This window comes from Tamandua tetradactyla, chromosome 21 (assembly GCF_023851605.1).
Source record: "Tamandua tetradactyla isolate mTamTet1 chromosome 21, mTamTet1.pri, whole genome shotgun sequence".
NCBI lineage: Eukaryota > Metazoa > Chordata > Mammalia > Pilosa > Myrmecophagidae > Tamandua > Tamandua tetradactyla.
This window is the reverse complement of record NC_135347.1, coordinates 5,313,625-5,329,408: the sequence shown is the minus strand read 5'-3', so window position 1 is coordinate 5,329,408 and position 15,784 is coordinate 5,313,625. Positions and strand designations below refer to the sequence as shown.

At 38.8% G+C, this 15,784-nt stretch overlaps 1 protein-coding gene across 7 annotated transcripts in view; it reads left to right on the top strand.

Annotated features, from left to right (window-relative positions):
* SNX24 (sorting nexin 24) overlaps positions 1 to 15,784 on the top strand; it is a 241,763-nt gene that overhangs the window by 24,798 nt on the left and 201,181 nt on the right. The window contains exon 1 of one of the 7 annotated variants that reach the window (XM_077138817.1): positions 876 to 6,931. The exons of the other annotated variants lie outside the window; for them this stretch is intronic. The gene's annotated coding sequence lies outside the window, so the exon portion shown is untranslated. Of the gene's footprint in view, positions 1 to 875; positions 6,932 to 15,784 lie in introns of those variants that run through there. 7 annotated transcript variants of the gene reach the window in all.

The following is a 15,784-nucleotide window of genomic DNA, read 5'->3' as shown; positions in this document are numbered from 1 at the left end:
AGCTACCCTCCAGAGCAACAGCGACGTAAACTCTGCCCGCCTCCAGTGAATGGCAGAGATCCTGGGGTATCAGTTTGGTTTCACCCACACTGGTTCCTTAGCTGTGTTTGTGCCTAGATTTAAAATACTTTATGGACATCATTAGTCCCGTATTGTCCATGGGGCCATAAGAAGTTACTGTGTTGAAAGTGCTAATAAGAGAAAAAAGGAAATGGAGATAGTAAAATTGAAAGTGATGAGAGAAGACAAATGTTGCACATGCATATGGGATGAATCATTCAGCGGGAAGGACAGAGGGACGAGTCATGTAATATTTCACTTAAGTGGACAAGCAAATGTGCAAGGAGTCAGGGAAGTGACTGACAAAATGAAAGGACATCTGGGTTTCAGCAACAACTTCGGGTGTCTGATACTGAGTGTGAAGGCAGGGAGTTTGAGAAAAAGGCTGATTATTAAGAAGGCACTGCTGGTGGATAACACCATCTCCACAAAGGCTTGGGATCTCGTGCAGATAGCCAGCTGCTAAGGCCATGGTGCTCCTCCTTGGCTGCACATTCGAGCCACCTGGAGAGCTTTACAAAATACTGATGCCTGGGTTCTGCCTCCAGGCAGTCTCTGAAGAATTTGGGGCATTGTGTGTGATCATCAGAATTTTTATAAGGTATTAGGTGATCCGAATGAGCAATTGAACTTGAGGCCTCTGCACGCAAGATGTCCTTGAGATGCTTAGGAAGCTCATTAGGGAGGGAGGGTTACTTGCCCCGAGTGATGCCTCTTTTTTTTTTTTTTTTTTTTTTGGTAGAAAGATACTTATTTCAAGCACAAGAGCAAGCTTTTTTTTTTTTTTTTTGCATATTCATCATTTCTTAGAACATTTGCATCAATTCAGAAAAAGAAATTAAAAAGATAACAGAAAAAGAAGTAAAACAATAACAGAAAAAAAAAAGATTATACATACCATACCCCTTACCCCTCACTTTCATTTATCACTAACATTTCAAACTAAATTTATTTTAAGATTTGTTCCCTCTATTATTTATTTTTATTCTTCCATATGTTCTACTCGTTTCTTGACAAGGTAGATAAAAGGAGCATCAGTCACAAGGTTTTCGCAATCACACGGTCACATTGTGACAGCTATATCATCCTCAAGAAACATGGCTACTGGAACACAGCTCTCTACATTTTCAGGCAGTTCCCTCCAGCCTCTCCATTACATCTTGAATAACAATGATATCTACTTAATGCGTAAGAATAACCTCCAGGATAACCTCTCAACTCTGTTTGGAATCTTGCAGCCATTGACACTTTGTCTCATTTCACTCTTCCCCCTTTGGTCAAAAAGGTCCGAGTGATGCCTCTTAATAGTGTGGATTAGTGGTTTGGGAGCATTTAAAAATGCAGATTTTCAGGCCACTACCTCAAAGGTTCTCTTGTCATTCGGTCCAGGCTTTGATACGGTTTAAAAACCCTCCAGGTGATTTTTTTAATTTGTAGCCAAAGCTTCTAACTAAGGGTAAGGGACTTGCTGTATTTGAGAAAAGTTGCCCTATAGAGTGTATATTCAGCAGGGAGGAGAAATGTTAGCTTTTTTTTTTAAAACCTTTAGAGGACTGGTTGACATTCTATTTCAGCGAAAGTGCCTCTGGAGCTTAAACAAATGAACTTAAGAAATGCTTTTCTGACCTCGGCCTGTTTGAGGCACTTTTAAGGAGCTCTGTTACTGGGCTTTGAGGCCACATAGGCTAGGTTCCACATTCTAGTTCTGTTGCTTCCTACAAGGCAGCTGAGCCTCATTTCTCAGAAATGCTGATCTCACAGAATTCTCACAAGGGTCAGATGGAAGTACTGGGCACATAATAGGAACTCACTGTGCCTGGCAGCTATTTTTGTTTCTAGTAGTTCTAATTAAATTTTCGCCAGTATGGATTAATGTATCATCATACATTTTATCTTCCTTTTATCTAGGAGGAATTCCGTGAGATGACATTTGTTTTCCTCACCTTTGAATAATTGTTTAATTCACTGTTTTAAATGAAATTTCTTTGAAAAGTGATATCAAAAGACCATTCGCTGTGCTTTCAAATTAGAGAATGACGTCTGTGTGTCCAGTCACCACATATGGAGGCACAAAGTACGAACACGTCATGCGGCTTAACAGCTAATTATTGACAATAGTGGTTTATTGATCACAGAGTGTTTAGATGAAGTTCCATCCACCTTTCTTTGCTTTAGGCTCCTGAAGATGTTCTCAGATCAAACCTTGAATTGGTCTCCTATTTTCTCCATTTTGAAGAGGCCAGATGGCCAATGCTAAATTTGTAAGGACTTTAGTGTGTGGCTCTAGCCAGGCAGCTGGGCTGGGCCAGTTACCACCCAGTCTTCTCTGTGCTTTGCTTTGAGCAGTAGAACTTTTTTTTTTTTTAACATTTTTAAATCATGAAATAGAACATATATACAGAAAAGCAATAAATTTCAAAGTACACTTCAACATCCACAGAACAGACTTCAAGGTTTGGCATAGGCCATAGTTCCACAATTTCATGTTTTTCCTTCTAGCTGCTCCAAAACTCTGGAGACTAAAAAGAACTATCAGTATAATGACTCAGCAGTCATACTCGTTTGTTAAATCCTAACTTCTCCTTCTCCTTTGATCCTTCTCCCAATCTTCAGAGATATTTGGGTTATGCCCATTCTAACTTTTTTTATGTTGTAAAAGGGTGTCAGCGATATGGGATGAGGGGATGGAACTGGTTGATGTTCATAGAGAGACTGGGGCCTCTGGACTTCAGGACTTATCTGGCCTAGGAACCATCTGGAGGCTCTAGGTTTCAGAAAAGTAATCTTAGTGCGTGCTGCTTTTGTAGGATCTCAGATAGAGCCCTTGATGTTATTTAGGGTTAACAGGAATGGTTGGGGTTTGGCAAACCATGGCAGTTAGCAATGTCTACCTAAGGTTTATATAACAGTAGTCTCCAGGATAGCCTCTCAATTCTATTTGAACTTTCTTAGCCACTGATCTTGTTATATTTCTTTTCTCACTTTAGGCCTTGTTGATCACACACTGTCAAGGCCAGGCTCATTCTTGGAAGTCATGTCCTGTGTTTCCAGGGAGACTTACATCCCTGGGAGTCATGTCCAATGTGGGGGTAGCGGGGACAGGACGGTAATGAGTTTATTTGCAGAGTTGGCTTACAGAGAGAGGCCACATCTGAGCAACAAAAGAGGTTCTTTGGAAGTAACTCTTAGGCATAATTATAGGTAGACTTAGCTTCTCTGCTACAGAAATAAGTTTCATAAGAACAAGCCTCAAGATCAAGGGTTTGGTTTATTGACTTGGGACTCCTTAGTGTTTGAGAGAGTATCAGGGGGTTCCCAGGTGGGAAAGTTGAATAGTTCCATATTTCTTCTCCAGTTCCTCAAGGTACTTTTCTAGTACTTTTTTTTTTTTTAAATGCTTTTAAATTATCTGCCCACCATACTCTGGGATGTGTCTGGAAATTAAATTAAGCTATACAGAGTTACAAGTCCTCGTTCCCATTCTGGGCTTCATGGATTTGGGGTGTTTAAATGAACTGTCCAGACAGGTTGAGTTAGATGTGTGCTACAGAAACTTTAGGTTTTGGACAAAATAAAGCTCTTTTCTCTTGGTCTCATGCAGTAGGTAAAGTTTTAAAATATCTTTAAACGCTGTATTCTGATTTACCTCAATGCCAACCAGATGCACTCTGTTCTTATCGCTAATTAAAGCCTGATCTCTTTTTTTGGTGTAACAGCTGTAGGTAGCAGTGCTGACTTTCAGAGCTGCAGAACTCCCACCTCGGAGTCTTAGATATCACACAGGTACCCAAAGTTCCAAGGAAATACCAAGTAATACATAAATGACACAGCATCTCAGAATCTAGAAATAACACTTAAAGCTCAGGAATAAATGTGACTACTATAAAAGCTTACTGTCTAGACCCAAATTTTCATGTAAATATTTTCTAAAAGAGTCCTTTTTTTCCTGGCTTATTTTGCACAACATTACAACTTCGTTCCTTTCTGTAGCTATACAATATTCCATCGTCTGTATATACCACAGCTCACCTTTCTGCTTCTCAGTTATTATACCCTTCAGCCACCTCCATCCATTGGGCACCGTGGATAATGTCCAAAATAAACAATCCATGTTTCACAGTGTCCTCACTTAGTTGTACAATCATCATCACTCTCAGTTTTAGACAATTCTTTTGAGCAGTAGAACTTTTGATTCCTGACTCCTCAGCATTTGGGTTGAGCTATGGGTGGTGCCAATTTTAACAAACGTCATTTTCACCTAGAGCTTTGTTTTTTTTTGTTTTTTTAAAATTTATTTATTAATTAAAAAATTAACAAACCAAATAAAACATATATAATCAGTAATTCACAATATCATCACTTAGTTGCATACTCATCATTTCTTAGAACATTTGCATTAATTCAGAAAAAGAAATAAAAAGTCAACAGAAAAAGAAATAAAAGAAAACCGAAAAAAAAGGTTATACAAACTATACCTCTTACCCCTCGCTTTCATTGATCACTAGCATTTCAAACTAAATTTATTTTAACATTTGTTCCCCCTATTATTTATTTTTATGCTATGTATTCTACTCATCTGTTGACAAGGTAGATAAAAGGAGAATCAGACACAAGGTTTTCACAATCACACAGTCACACTGTGAAAACTATATCATTATACAATCATCATCAAGAAACATGGCTACTGGAACACAGCTCTACATTTTCAGGCAGTTCCCTCCAACCTAGAGCTTTGTTTTTGAAGCAGTATCTTCAGTCAGGGTTTGTTCCTTCAGTAAATTCTTGGTTTAGGAAAGTTCTGGGGTGTGTATCTTTCTGTGGCCCAAAGGGTTCCTCATGCCTGGTAGGGAGGCTGGCAGTCTGTTTAACTGAAAGTTAAGCTCTGAGTCTATGTGATCTGCTGGGAGCATGTTTGCATTCTGGGTGAGGGGGCATGGCAAGGAGGGCTAAGTAGAAGCACAAGTAGGAGCCGTGAGAGGTGACAGTGGGCGAGCGCTGGGTGAAGCCCCTGAGGTTGGAGTGTGAGGCACGATTGTATGCATCCACATATTTACTTAGATTCATGTATTCAACCAATAGTTTTTGAAGGTCTGTAGTAAACTAGGCACTGGACTGGACCCTGGGGATGCCATCACTTTCAACTGTTTCCTTTCCACGACCCTCACAAAATTACCGAGCTCTCTCAAAGTGAGGCTCTCCCTATTTGTAAAACTAGAGCTGAATCAAATTAGCTTTTATTGCTCCATGGAGAGCTGAACATTAAGTCCATATATTAGCAAGCTTAAATATGAACAACAGTTAACCTCAGTTTCCTTTAAAAGCATTTAACAGTAGGAGTACTTAGCCAATAAGACCCTTGCCAATATCAAATGAAGGAATGCATCTGAAAGGCTGGGCGATGGGTTTGCTTCAGATGGTAATTACATCAGTAAGTGTCTGCTGTTATTATTAGGCCTCTCTCTGCCTTCAGGGCCTCGGTGCAATCCCTTCTCTAAGGGCCAGGTGCTGAAAGACAATCAGATAAAGTAGGTGAAAGGCAGGAAGGCAGCTGAGGGAGAACTACAGAGTATTAGAGCCAGCTCTTGGGGATCAGTCAGAGGTAGGGATATATATATATATATATATAAAATAGTTTTGTTCATGTACCATACAGTCCATCCAAAGCATACAAGCAATAGCTCTTGGTATATTCACTTAATTATACATTTACTACGACAGTAAATTTGAAAACATTCTCATTTCTCCAGGAAAAAACAATCCCATATCCTTTATATCCCCCTGTTATTGATGGCTTGGGTTTGGTATAGTTACAGTTGATGAAAGAATATTACATTGGTACTGTTAACTATAGTCTTTAGCTTGCATTAATTGCATTTTCCCCATATACTACCCTATTACTAACACCTTGTAATAGTGACATACGTTTGTTCTAGTTTATGTAAGAACTTTCCTATATTTGTACCATTAATCACCATCATCATCCACAATAGGTTTCACTGTTATGTAGCCCCACGTTTATCCTCTGCTTTCCTTCTAGTGACATTACGACCCTAGACTTCCCCTTTCACCCATTCTCAGACTCAGCATTGTTAATTACACTTAAAGCATTGTGCTACCATCTCCTCTATCCGTTTCCAAACATTTACAGTCAACCTTATTAGATATTCTTTACTCCTTAAGCATCATCTGCCCCTTCTCTACCCTTATTCTATATTCTGGTAACCTATATTCTAGATTTTAACTTTCAGAGTTTGCTTATTATAATTAGTTCATATTAGTGAGACCATACAATATTCGTCCTTTTCTGTATGGCTTATGTCACTTGACATAATGAACTCATCCACGCCGTTGTTTGCTTCAGGACTTCTTTCCTTCTCATAGCTGCAGAGTATTCATTGGATGTCCATACCACAGTTGTTTATCCACTCTTTGGTTTAGTAACACTTGGACCGTTTCCATCTTTTGGCCGTTGTGAATAATGCCACTATAAACATCGTTGTGCAAACGTCTGTTCACATCCCTGCTTTCAGTTCTTCTCAGTATATACCCAGTAAGGGGAATGCCAGTTCATATGGCAGTTCTGTATTTAACTTCCTGAAAAATGAGGATTATATTTATTCTGTAAACGGACCTCTTTGAGAGGGGGTTCTGTGAGAGGGGAAGTAGCAATATGGTTAAAGAGTGGACTTTGGCATTGATGAGACCTTCCAGAGTCTCACTGATGAGACCTGGTACTGTTGCTTCCTAACCGTGTGCTTAATGACACCAGTTGCTTAGGTGCACTGAGCCTGGGTTCCCATGACAACCAGTTGCTTAGGTACCATGAGCCTGGGTTCACTAAATGGGGATAATAAGACCTACTTCATAACCAGTAAGGATTGTTTTAAGTGAAATAATAGTGAGAAGCCCTTAACATGTGGTTGGTGCTGTAGCAGCTGGTCTTGGCATTTGTTATAAGAATTAAAATCTTTATTTTGGATTTCTGTGAAGAGCTCCCTGAAGCTTTCACAGCTCTAAACCCCTGTCCTGTTCCTTCACTTTATCACCAAAGCAAAACGAAACCAACAAAGATAATGTTTTGTAAGTAAACATATGACAGAAATTCCAGTATAGCAGGGAATTTCATATAGCTCATGAAATTCCATTTAATAGCATTTGACCTGTGTTGATTTTATCCACCAACTGTTTAGAATTGTTTCTTGTGTCTAATAGAGACAGTCTGTCAAACCCATTATTAAGAAAATTTCAACGGGGGAAAAGAAGTGTAACTAATAAAGTGGCATAAAGAGTTCAAATAGTCAAGAGACTACTCTGGAGGTTGCTCTTACGCAAGCTTCAGGTAGACCTTGCTACCTATCATAACCTGCCTATCGTAACCTGCCCCGACTATGACCATTCCAGGCCATCCTAAAGAACATCTAGGACAATTTATAAGATTCCACAAGGGTTCCAGGCACTAGAGTAACTTTCCAGAAACCTACAGCCTCCAGATGGGTTCCTGAGCCAGCTAAGTCCTAAAACCTAGCCCACTCTCTCCAGAACATCAGATAGTTCCATCTCCCTACCCCATATTAGTGACAAACCCTTCCAATATGAAAAGTTTAGAATGGCCATAGCCCAGACACCCCTAAACAGAGGGATGGAAAGTTCAAAGGTGATGGTGGAGTTATACAGAGAAGATAGGATTTAACAAATGAATATGAATGCTGAATCATTACACTGATAACTCTTTTAGTCTCCAGTATTTTAGAGCAGCTAGAAGTCAAAAGCTAAAATTATGGAATTGTAACCATATCAAACTCTGAAATCTGTTCTACAATTAATTGTTATGTTGTACTTTGAAATTTATAGCTTTTTGATATATATATGCTGTTTTTCACAAAAAAGGGAGGAAAAAAAGTTGATTGTGATGATAAAAAAAAATTTAAGCCTTCTAGCCTCCTATATTCTGGAGCAGCTGGAAGGAAAAATCTGAGAGGCTCATATGGTAGCCCATGACAGACTCTGGGACCTGTCCTATAACTACTTGTTGAAGAGTGCTTTGAAAGCTATTGCTTTTTTCTTTCATTGCTTTGCATATATGTTATTGTATACAATAAAAAAAAGGTTAAAAAAAAACTGCCAAAAAAAAAATTGTTTCAAAAAAATATGCCACAGAGAAAGATACCCAGACCTCCAGAACTCTTGCATATTAAAACTTCAGTTTTTTTTTTTGTTGGTTTGTTTTTTTTTTATTAATTAAAGAATAAAAAGAAATTAACACATTTAGAAATCATTCCATTCTACATATGCAATCAGTAATTCTTAACATCATCACATAGATGCATGATCATCATTTCTTAGTACATTTGTATCGATTTAGGAAAAGAACTAGCAAAACAACAGAAAAAGATATAGAATGTTAATACAGAGAAAAAAATAAAGATAATAATAGTAAAAAAAAAAAAAAGACAAACAAACAAACAGACAAAAAAGAAACCTATACCTCAGATGCAGCTTCATTCAGTCTTTTAACATGATTACTTTACAATTAGTTATTATTGTGCTGTCTATTTTTGAGTTTTTGTATCTAGTCCTGTTACACAGTCTGTATCCCTTCAGCTCCAATTACCCATTATCTTACCCTGTTTCTAACTCCTGCTGGACTCTGTTACCAATGACATATTCCAAGTTTATTCTCGAATGTCCGTTCACATCAGTGGGACCATACAGTATTTGTCCTTTAGTTTTTGGCTAGACTCACTCAGCATAATGTTCTCTAGGTCCATCCATGTTATTACATGCTTCATAAGTTTATTCTGTCTTAAAGCTGCATAATATTCCATCGTATGCATATACCACAGTTTGTTTAGCCACTCGTCTGTTGATGGACATTTTGGATGTTTCCATCTCTTTTTTTTTTTTTTTTTTTTTATTAATTAAAAAAAGAATTAACAAAACAATTAGAAATCATTCCAATCTACATGTACAATCAGTAATTCTTAATAACATCACATAGTTGCATATTCATCATTTCTTAGTACATTTGCATCGATTTAGAAAAAGAAATAAAAAGACAACAGAATAAGAATTAAAACAATAATATAAAGAAAAAAAAACAAAAAAAACAAAAACAAAAAACCTATACCTCACATGCAGCTTCATTCAGTGTTTTAACATAATTGCATTACAATTGGGTAGTATTGTGCTGTCCATTTCTGAGTTTTTATATCCAGTCCCGTTGTACAGTCTGTATCCCTTCATCTCCAATTATCCCTTCTCTTTTTTTTTTTTTAATTAACGGAAAAAAAGAAATTAACCCAACATTTAGAGATCATACCATTCTACACATGCAATCATTAATTCTTAACATCATCACATAGATGCATGATCATCATTTCTTTTTTTTTTTTTTTTTTTTTTATTAACGGAAAGAAAAAAAAAGAAATTAACACAACATTTAGAAATCATACCATTCTACATATGCACTCAGTAATTCTTAACATCATCACATAGATGCATGATCATTGTTTCTTAGTACATTTGCATCAGTTTAGAGGAACTAGCAACACAACAGAAAAAGATATAAAATGTCAATATAAAGAAAAGAAATAAAAGTAGTAGTAATAGTAAAAAACAACAACAACAAACAAACCAACAAGCAAACAAAAACAAAAAAAAACCCTATAGCTCAGATGCAGCTTCATTCAGTATTTTAACATGATTACTTTACAATTAGGTATTATTGTGCTGTCCATTTTTGAGTTTTTGTATCTAGTCCTGTTGCACAATCTGTATCCCTTCAGCTTCAATTACCCATTGTCTTACCCTGTTTCTAACTCCTGCTGAACTCTGTTACCAATGACATATTTCAAGTTTATTCTCGAATGTCCGTTCACAACAGTGGGACCATACAGTATTTGTCCTTTAGTTTTTGGCTGGATTCACTCAGCATAATATTCTCTAGGTCCATCCATGTTATTACATGGTTCACAAGTTTATCTTGTCTTAAAGCTGCATAATATTCCATCGTATGTATATACCACAGTTTGTTTAGCCACTCTTCTGTTGATGGAGATTTTGGCTGTTTCCATCTCTTTGCAATTGTAAATAACGCTGCTATAAACATTGGTGTGCAAATGTCCGTTTGTGTCTTTGCCCTTAAGTCCTTTGAGTAGATACCTAGCAATGGTATTGCTGGGTCGTATGGCAATTCTATATTCAGCTTTTTGAGGAACCGCCAAACTGCCTTCCACAGTGGTTGCACCCTTTGACATTCCCACCAACAGTGAATAAGTGTGCCTCTTTCTCCACATCCTCTCCAGCACTTGTCATTTTCTGTTTTGTTGATAATGGCCATTCTGGTGGGTGTGAGATGATATCTCATTGTGGTTTTGATTTGCATTTCTCTAATGGCCAGGGACATTGAGCATCTCTTCATGTGTCTCTTGGCCATCCGTATTTCTTCTTCTGGTAGGTGTCTGTTTAAGTCTTTTTCCCATTTTGTAATTGGGTTGGCTGTCTTTTTGTTGTTGAGTTGAATAATCTCTTTATAAATTCTGGATACTAGACCCTTATCTGATATGTCATTTCCAAATATTGTCTCCCATTGTGTAGGCTGTCTTTCTACTTTCTTGATGAAGTTCTCTGATGCACAAAAGTGTTTAATTTTGAGAAGCTCCCATTTATTTATTTCCTTCTTCAGTGTTCTTGCTTTAGGTTTAAGGTCCATAAAACCACCTCCAGTTGTAAGATCCATAAGATATCTCCCAACATTTTCCTCTAACTGTTTTATGGTCTTAGACCTAATGTTTAGATCTTTGATCCATTTTGAGTTAACTTTTGTATAGGGTGTGAGAGATGGGTCTTCTTTCATTCTTTTGCATATGGATATCCAGTTCTCTAGGCACCATTTATTGAAGAGACTGTTCTGTCCCAGGTGAGTTGGCTTGACTGCCTTATCAAAGATCAAATGTCCATAGATGAGAGGGTCTATATCTGAGCACTCTATTCGATTCCATTGGTCGATATATCTATCTTTATGCCAATACCATGCTGTTTTGACCACTGTGGCTTCATAATATGCCTTAAAGTCAGGCAGCGCGAGACCTCCAGCTTCGTTTTTTTTCCTCAAGATGTTTTTAGCAATTCGGGGTACCCTGCCCTTCCAGATAAATTTGCTTATTGGTTTTTCTATTTCTGAAAAATATGTTGTTGGGATTTTGATTGGTATTGCATTGAATCTGTAAATCAATTTAGGTAGGATTGACATCTTAACTATATTTAGTCTTCCAATCCATGAACACGGTACGCCCTTCCATCTATTTAGGTCTTCTGTGATTTCTTTTAACAGTTTTTTGTAGTTTTCTTTATATAGGTTTTTTGTCTCTTTGGTTAAATTTATTCCTAGGTATTTTATTCTTTTAGTTGCAATTGTAAATGGGATTCGTTTCTTGATTTCTACCTCAGCTTGTTCATTACTAGTGTATAGAAAAGCTACAGATTTTTGAATGTTGATCTTGTAGCCTGCTACTTTGCTGTACTCATTTATTAGCTCTAGTAATTTTGTTGTGGATTTTTCTGGGTTTTCTACATATAGTATCATATCGTCTGCAAACAGTGATAGTTTTACTTCTTCCTTTCCAATTTTGATGCCTTGTATTTCTTTTTCTTGCCTAATTGCTCTGGCTAGAACTTCCAACACAATGTTGAATAATAGTGGTGATAGTGGACATCCTTGTCTTGTTCCTGATCTTAGGGGGAAAGTTTTCAATTTTTCCCCATTGAGGATGATATTAGCTGTGGGTTTTTCATATATTCCCTCTATCATTTTAAGGAAGTTCCCTTGTATTCCTATCTTTTGAAGTGTTTTCAGCAGGAAAGGATGTTGAATCTTGTCAAATGCCTTCTCTGCATCAATTGAGATGATCATGTGATTTTTCTGCTTTGATTTGTTGATATGGTGTATTACATTAATTGATTTTCTTATGTTGAACCATCCTTGCATACCTGGGATGAATCCTACTTGGTCATGATGTATAATTCTTTTAATGTGTTGCTGGATACGATTTGCTAGAATTTTATTGAGGATTTTTGCATCTGTATTCATTAGAGAGATTGGTCTGTAGTTTTCTTTTTTTGTAATATCTTTGCCTGGTTTTGGTATGAGGGTGATGTTGGCTTCATAGAATGAATTAGGTAGTTTTCCCTCCACTTCGATTATGTTGAAGAGTTTGAGGAGAGTAGGTACTAATTCTTTCTGGAATGTTTGATAGAATTCACATGTGAAGCCGTCTGGTCCTGGACTTTTCTTTTTAGGGAGGTTTTGAATAACTAATTCAATCTCTTTACTTGTGATTGGTTTGTTGAGGTCGTCTATTTCTTCTTGAGTCAAAGTTGGTTGTTCATGTCTTTCCAGGAACCTGCCCATTTCTTCTAAATTGTTGTATTTATTAGCGTAAAGTTGTTCATAGTATCCTGTTATTACCTCCTTTATTTCTGTGAGGTCAGTAGTTATGTCTCCTCTTTCATTTCTAATCTTATTTATTTGCATCCTCTCTCTTCTTCTTTTTGTCAATCTTGCTAAGGGCCCATCAATCTTGTTGATTTTCTCATAGAACCAACTTCTGGTCTTATTGATTTTCTCTATTGTTTTCATGTTTTCAATTTCATTTATTTCTGCTCTAATCTTTGTTATTTCTTTCCTTTTGTTTGCTTTGGGATTAGTTTGCTGTTCTTTCTCCAGTTCTTCCAAGTGGACAGTTAATTCCTGCATTTTTGCCTTTTCTTCTTTTCTGATAAAGGCATTTAGGGCAATAAATTTCCCTCTTAGCACTGCCTTTGCTGCGTCCCATAAGTTTTGATATGTTGTGTCTTCATTATCATTTGCCTCTAGGTATTTACTAATTTCTCTTGCAATTTCTTCTTTGACCCACTTGTTGTTTAAGAGTGTGTTGTTGAGCCTCCATGTATTTATGAATTTTCTGGCACTCCGCCTATTATTGATTTCCAACTTCATTCCTTTGTGATCCGAGAAAGTGTTGTGTATGATTTCAATCTTTTTAAATTTGTTAAGACTTGCTTTGTGACCCAGCATATGGTCTATCTTTGAGAATGATCCATGAGCACTTGAAAAAAAGGTGTATCCTGCTGTTGTGGGATGTAATGTCCTATAAATGTCTGTTAAGTCAAGTTCATTTATAGTAATATTCAGGTTCTCTATTTCTTTATTGATCCTCTGTGTAGATGTTCTGTCCATTGATGAGAGTGGTGAATTGAAGTCTCCAACTATTATGGTATATGTGTCTATTTCCCTTTTCAGTGTTTGTAGTGTATTCCTCACGTATTTTGGGGCATTCTGGTTCGGTGCGTAAATATTTATGATTGTTATGTCTTCTTGTTTAATTGTTCCTTTTATTAGTATATAGTGTCCTTCTTTGTCTCTTTTTACTGTTTTACATTTGAAGTCTAATTTGTTGGATATTAGTATAGCCACTCCTGCTCTTTTCTGGTTGTTGTTTGCATGAAATATCTTTTCCCAACCTTTCACTTTCAACCTATATTTATCTTTGGGTCTAAGATGTGTTTCCTGTAGACAGCATATAGAAGGATCCTGTTTTTTAATCCATTCTGCCAGTCTATGTCTTTTAATTGGGGAATTCAGTCCATTGACATTTAGAGTTATTACTGTTTGGATAATATTTTCCTCTATCATTTTGCCTTTTGTATTGTATATATCATATCTGTCTTTCCTTCTTTCTACACTTTTCTCCATGTCTCTCTCTTCTGTCTTTTTGTATCTGACTCTAGTGCTTCCTTTAGTATTTCTTGCAAAGCTGGTCTCTTGGTCACAAATTCTCTTAGTGACTTTTTGTCTGAGAATGTTTTAAATTCTCCCTCATTTTTGAAGGACAATTTTGCTGGATATAGGAGTCTTGGCTGGCAGTTTTTCTCTTTTAGTAACTTAAATATATCATCCCACTGTCTTCTAGCTTCCATGGTTTCTGCTGAGAAATCTACACATAGTCTTATTGGGTTTCCCTTGTATGTGACGGATTGTTTTTCTCTCGCTGCCTTCAAGATCCTCTCTTTCTCTTTGACCTCTGACATTCTAACTAGTAAGTGTCTTGGGGAACGCCTATTTGTGTCTAATCTCTTTGGGGTGCGCTGCACTTCTTGGATCTGTAATTTTAGGTCTTTCATAAGAGTTGGGAAATTTTCAGTGATAATTTCTTCCATTAGTTTTTCTCCTCCTTTTCCCTTCTCTTCTCCTTCTGGGATACCCACTACACGTATATTTGTACGGTTCACATTGTCCTTGAGTTCCCTGATACCTTGTTCAAATTTTTCCATTCTTTTCCGGATAGTTTCTGTTTCTTTTTGGAGTTCAGATGTTCCATCCTCCAAATCACTAATTCTATCTTCTGTTTCTTTAAATCTGTCATTGTAGGTATCCATTGTTTTTTCCATCTTTTCTACTTTATCTTTCACTTCCATAAGTTCTGTGATTTGTTTTTTCAGTTTTTCTATTTCTTCTTTATGTTCAGCCCATGTCTTCTTCATGTCCTCCCTCAATTTATCGATTTCGTTTTTGAAGAGGTTTTCCATTTCTGTTCGTATATTCAGCATTAGTTGTTTCAGCTCCTGTATCTCATTTGAACTATTGGTTTCTTCGTTTGACTGGGCCATATGTTCAATTTTCTGAGCGTGATCCGTTATCTTCTGCTGGCGCCTGGGCATTTAGTCAGATTTCCCCGGGTATTCGACCCCACAGGTTGAAAGATTTTTCTGCGCAGTCTCTGGGTTCTGTTCTTCCTATCCTGCCCAGTAGGTGGCACACGTGGCACACGCCTGTCTGTGGGTTCCACCAGCGAAAGTTGCTGTGGGTCCCTCAACTCTGGAAAACTCTCGCCGTAGGGGAGGTTCGGCAACTGAAGCGTCTTGGAAGAATGCCAGCCGGCCCGGGGTTCCAAACGCGGGGAGGGTCGCCGGCTGTCGCAGCACAGGAGAGCGTCCGGCCAAATTAGCTAGTCGGCCCGGGGCACCAAGCGTGGCGGGAGGGCGCCAGCTGTCGCAGCCCGGGAGAGTGCACTGCTCCCAGCCGACGGGGGAGTCACGTGTTTGGAAGGGATCCCCCGGTCACTGTTCTCCGCAGTCTGGGGATTTCCGACCCAACTATCTCAGTTGTTCCGGGGGGCCTCGTGTGGTGGGGGCACCAGCCGCCGCGGCCTAAGGGGACCGCCTGTCCAATTCTACCAACTGGCCTGGGAAGGTGGAAGGGAGGGACTCCGGTCGCTTGCTGTCCCACCCAGGAAAGCCCGTGCCCCTTGGTGATCTCACCGGAGCTGGTTCTCCCAGATAGTCAGCCGTTCCAGGATGGGGTACGCTGTCCCTTTGATTTCCCTCGTGGCTCCGGGAGCTGCTCTGTATTATCTCCACTCCCCCAGTAGTTGTTCTGGAGGAGGAAAGGTGAGGGCGGCAAGGCTGTCGAGGCTGGTGGCGGAGGAGCACGGTGAAGGCGGGGGAAGAGGGCACCGTGTTGGTTGGAGAGCAGCCGGAGCAGGAGGGGGAGGAGGGGGGTAGGGAGGTCGGGCGGCTCGGCTGCTGCGGGGCGCGTGCGCCGCGCGGCGGTCCGGCGGAGAGAGAGAGGGGGTAGGGAGGTCGGGCGGCTCGGCTGCTGCGGGGCGCGTGCGCCGCGCGGCGGTCCGGCGGAGAGAGAGAGGGGGTAGGGAGGTCGGGCGGCTCG